Source organism: Cryptomeria japonica, chromosome 9, assembly GCF_030272615.1.
Source record: "Cryptomeria japonica chromosome 9, Sugi_1.0, whole genome shotgun sequence".
Lineage (NCBI taxonomy): Eukaryota > Viridiplantae > Streptophyta > Pinopsida > Cupressales > Cupressaceae > Cryptomeria > Cryptomeria japonica.
Window position 1 is genome coordinate 534592255 of NC_081413.1, and position 5799 is coordinate 534598053.

Genomic DNA, 5799 nt, shown 5'->3' on the forward strand with positions numbered 1-5799 from the left:
TACTGAAAGAAATTAGCAAAAGCCTTGGAACCTTTATCTCAACAAATGACATTTTGGAAGATAGGATCTGGGGAAGCTTTGTCAGATTATGCGTCAATGTCAACCAGATCTCATCTATGCCAAGTAAAGTCAGGATTTTGGCTGTTGGAGAGGTTTGGACATAGAGGGTCAACAGAGAGGATCAAATTTTATATGTCCCAAATGTTTTTTCTAGAGAACATGAAGGTGTGTTGCGTGAACTTACTGCAAAAATATCTAAAGCATATGCATGCACCCAAAGCAAGGAATTGACCAATATGGGAAGCATTGTCAATTCTAGTGCAGAGGGTCAAACCGAGGATCCTCTCATTGATCCAGGAAAGCCAGGGTGGATGGATGAAGATAAGGACTCTATAGGGTCATAGAAGGAGTTGTCGATCGATGAAATTATGGGATTATGTGTCGCTATTTCTAACCCCATCTCTGAGCCACACCTGGAGCTGCCAGACCAAAGTGGTCAAGAACAGGATTATCCAGAAACAAAATTGGAAGGCAATTCAGTAGGCCTGCAAGCATTGCTAATGGAAGCTAGAACTTTACAATCTAAGATATAAATGCAGATGAGGATTTTGCCAGTGTCACAAGGAGATGGGTTAGGTCAAATCACTATGGGGGAACCAAGAGATGTTGCCTCCATTGAGGGATCAAAACAATCAGGGCAGGGGATACAGAGGGCAGCCTACACATAGTCAAAATCACCCCCTCTAATGATCTGAAAAGACGATCACACCTCCATAGAACATAAAGAGGATATAGTTATATAAAACTTGGAACCCTAGTTGGAAACTATTAGGAAATATGGTACTGAATCCGAGTGGGAAGAAGATGATGAAATTGAGCTTGAAGAGTTGGGAGACTACAACACAAAGGGGTTTGAGATTCTTGTCTCTAAAATCCACAAACCCAACATCAAACCTAAAGGTAGGAAAGGGCACAAATCAAATAAAACAATGTTGGAAATAGTAGCAAAGGCTGCAAGACAAACCAAACTTTTGACATGGAAGGGAGTTCCCCTTCCCCAATGGTAATGAGGATCACAACCTGGAATGTCGGGGGCTTAAATGCCCCTAAAAATGGTGCTTTATCAAGTGTCAAATAGATGAGGTAAAATGAGACATATGGTTATTACAAGAAACAAAGTGGAGTAGGGTTGAAATAGATAAAAAGATGAGGATGTGGAGGCAATGGTCTAGACAATTTGCAAAAATTGAGGGGGCGTGGGGAGGCATTGTCATCATCTGGAATCTGTTAGCAGTAAAAGGAGAAGTAGTGGGTGAGGGTAGGAATTGGCATCATTCTAAGATAACTCTTATGAGCAATAATGATTGTTTTTTTATTATCAATGTGTATGACCTACAACAAACTCTTAAAAAAGGGAGTTTTGGAATCTAATTACTAGCAAATTGGAAGGTAGTAGCAATGATAGGAGCATCATAGCAGGAAACTTCATTGCCATTTTGAATGATCAAGAGAAACTGGGAGGCATCTAGAGACCCAGTGGATCAGAATCAGCTTATGGATATTATCCCCAAGAATGGTTTTTTCACCTTGACAAATAGGAGGGCAGGATTCACTAATATTGCTGAAAGGTTAGTGGAGCAAGAGCACCTAGCTTCATTTCATCACAGATTTGATAGCAGGTTTGATTTTTATTAGTCTTGAGTTGCAAAGTTTGTCTAAGATGTTTTTTAGTTGTTCTAAGTTGTTTGGATGAGTTTTGAACTCATTGTGCGGTCATGTTTCCTGTTTTCATCTTTTTGCTCAAAAGTTGCCAGTTTGGAGTTGCCTGGCAAAATGTTGGGACAAGTGAGTTTTCAATGTGTTTTTGTTTTGAAAAATTTTTAGACATGCTTTGTGCTTGGTTTTTAGGTGTGAGTAGTGTTCTTAGGTGATTGGTAGTCTTTAAGATCAACCTTGCATCATCTAGGCATTAAAAGTTGTCATTTTAGACATGAAAATGTCAAATTCGAGTGCTCTTGGACATGTACCTATCCGTACAGGAGGATAACTGACTTGTAGAGGTATTTATTCTCCTGTTTTAACCATTGTAAGGGTTGATTTTGTGGAGATATCAAGCATTTTGAAAGTTTGCACTAGTTTTTATCTTGTTTTTCTCTAAGTTTTAACTCCATGTGAGCAGCAGTCCGTACACCTGCTATATTTGGCCATACTGTTCTTACATTTTCAAGTTCTCTTATGCTTCCTCGAGCTTTTCCCTTTGGTGGCATCAAATTTCATTAAGTTTTGAGTTCTAAGCAAAATTAATTGGTTTTGATAGTTTCGCTGCCTTGTCTAGGAATTTGGCAAGGATGCTTGACCAACTTGGCTTCTTGAAGCCCTAAATGTTCATGGCTTCCCAAGAACCAGTTGGTCAACTTGTAAGATATGTAAATACATGTTTTTATTTCAAAAATGCAGGTGCAAGAATTTTTGTGGCCATGGAGCCCTAGGCAAGTGTGCTATTTGGCTAGGGTCTTTGAAGTGGTTTGATGCTTTGCTCTTCTATAGCAAATGCATTCATCAGGTGGACAGACATGTCTTGTTGTTCAAGTTGTATGTGAAAGCAAAGAGGATTTCTAAGCCATGATAAGGATGGTTGCATTTTTTAGTTTGTGAAAATTGTGAAAAAAAAACAGTGAGTCACTGTTTTGATGTTGGTTTCCACTCATTTGCTTACTCTCCACCATATATTGGTGTTTGTAAAACCTTGTATCTCCTTTTATTTGTTTGCAAACAAGAACAAGGAGTGGTCTTTGACCCTGCCCATGGGTTTTGAGATTGCCAAGATCAGTTAATGATCCTTTAGGCAATGTTGTAATGCCCAGCTGGCTGTAACAGTCAATTATGACTGATTTTTGCATTTTTGTTGAGTTGTTTATGCAAGCTTCCTCTTCCAAATAGAAGGTATGAAGGTCAAAAAACATTTAAAGATAGAGAATTGATCAAAAGCACCAGACAGACCTTTGAAAAAGAGTTTTGACAATGGTAAATGCAGGTTAAAGTGAAAATGCAGTGAAAGAGGCAAAGTGCAGTGATAACAAGTTTTGACAGTGAATGAACATTGGTTTGTAATTGCCTAATGCCTTTTTGTGTAGGCTAATGTGGTTCTCCTTTGTCACTAATGTTGGACATGTTTACATGTTTTGAATGTAATTGGTACTCATGCAATGATGTGTTTGTGGAAAGCAAGAAAGGGAAAAGTTGTAGTTGTTGCACACTCCTTATGAACATCTTTTGTAAAACCTTGTTCTCTAACCTTTGAAGATGTAAAACCACTTTATTTTGGCCTAATTAGTATGTGGCATGGTTGAACTAAGGTTGCATGATTCACATTGGAGGTTTCTAGCTTGTAAGTTGATTCTTGCTATCAAAACCCTAGCAAACCCTTCTTTTTGCACCCATTTTTGGGACAATCATGGAGGAGGCCTAATGGACCCTAAGACTTAGAAAATCCTCAAGAACTTCCAAAAGGGTATCAGAATATAAGGTTTTTTTTGTCTGGAAGTCCATCGTTGGAGCAGGATGAGCACAAAACCCCAAAAAGAGGGCTAATTCCTTGTAGCCCGTTTTAGGCCTAAAATATGGTTTTTTGTCAAATCGGGTACACAAAGGAAGGTTGTAAAGCATAAAACCCATCAAATCAAGTCGAAACAAGTTAATCTTTTATGCATTTAACACATTTGGTGAGATAGACTCCATAAGTCGGTTTGTAGCACTTGTGAAGGATTACTACACTCCAAACCATAGAAGAACAAAGACACCCATGGGGGTAGAACTTGACACAAACTTGTAATTCATCAAGAGGAGACCTTGTGCAATCAGAGAATAGGTCAGGGACAGAGGAAATGAATTCCAATTGAGAGAGAGTGAGGCGTTAGACTAAAAATCCTAAAACAATGGAGTTGAAGCCCTTGAGCAACCAAGGAGTGTTTGACTTAGGGAGGTGGATCAAGGAGAGTTGCTAGGTTGCCTATAAGCTTTTTGCACTCTGATTTTGGTAACTACACTTTGAAACTAGCAAAGGACCTATCACTTAGTAAAAATACAAGCCTATTGGGCAACCCCCTTGCCCTGCCTCCCTATCATAGTGGTATTAGAGCCCAGTACACTTGGGAAGAAGTAGCAATTTGGCAACCATGGTGACAAATGCAGAGTTAGCCAAGAAAATGGAAGATCGGGAAGAAGAAAATAGGTTACTCAGAGAGAAGCTACCTCCTAGAGCAGAAATTGGAAGAAGTAGAAGTGAAGGCAGATGAAGCCAGCAATAAGATAGAGGGAACAGAAGGCAGGGGTAAGCTATTAGCTATAAAGGATGAAATCCCTCTACCAAACCCTGTGTTAGAGAATGAACCCTTTTTGAAAGCCTTGAAGGCTATGAGTGGGAGAACACTAGAAGGATTCCCACTATTCAGTGGTAAAATGGATCCAGAAGTGGTCATGGAGTGGATCGAGGGTCTTGAGAACCATTTTGAATGTGATGGTGTGACAGAGGCCCAGAAAGTGAAGGTGGCTAAGTCCAGGTTGAGAGGATCTGCCTTAACATGGTGGAAGTTCATTCAGGATGAACGTGAGAAAGAGGGAAAAAAGCCCATAGCAACTTGGAAGGGAATGTTGTCCAAGATCAGAGAGACTTACATTCCTGAAGACTATGAAATACAACTTCATAGGAGAAGGCAAAACCTCTGGCAAAAAGAGTTAGATGTCAGTAGTTACACCGAGGAGTTTCAGAAGTTATGCCTTAGGTCAAAGATCCAAGAGGATGAAAATGTCAAGGTTGCTAGGTATCTCAATGGCTTGAGATGGAACATTCAGGAAGAGTTAAGTTTGTTGTGTCCTACAACAGTCCAGAAGTGCTATCAACTTGCACTTAAGGTAGAGTAAAGGAGTAGGAAGAAGCAAGAGCAACATAATAGAGGTAGAGGAAGAGGCAGAGATGGTAGAGGCCATAGAGGTAGTTTTGGGGGAAGACACATAGATCAAAGGTCCCAGGGAGAATCTAAACTTATAGAGCAAAGTGGGGATTCTTAGAGCAAGCCCAACTATAGGGGTAGGGGATCAAGCAACCCAGGAAGGGGTAGATCTAGTGGATCAGGTAGAGGGTCTTACTTCTCCACCATGAAATGTTATAACTGTCAGAAATTGGGTCATCTTGCTTGTAGGTGTCCAGAAAAGCCTAGTTCTTCCCATGGAGGTGAAAAGAGAGTGAACTATGTTCAGGAGGAAGGAAGTAGTACAAGAACTCCAGCAATGAACTTAGCACCCGAAGATGGTGAGAGTCTAATGATGAGGAGAGTATTGATGCAAGAACCTCACAAGTGTGAAGTGTCTCAGAGAAGAGCATTGTTTAGGATCAAGTGCAAAATCTTGGGCAAGGTATGTAAGGTGGTTATAGATTCAGGTTCCACAGATAACATTATCTCAGAGGAGGCAGTTAGCAAATTGAACCTACCTAGAATGAGGCACAGTGAACCCTACAAGGTAACCTAGTTGAACAAGGGGCAACATGTCCTAGTTAATGAACAAGCATGGATAGACTTCAACATAGGTGAATATAAGGATAGGATACTATGTGACATCCTTCTTATGGATGCTTGCCATCTACTATTGGGTAGACCTTGGCAATTTGACAGTAAGGCACACCATGATGGTGAAAAAAACACATATCCCTTTCAAAAGAATGGCATTGTCTACAAAATACAGTCCCTTAGTGAAGAGACAGAGAATAGCAAACCACAGGCACCTAAAGTGTTATTAGTCAAT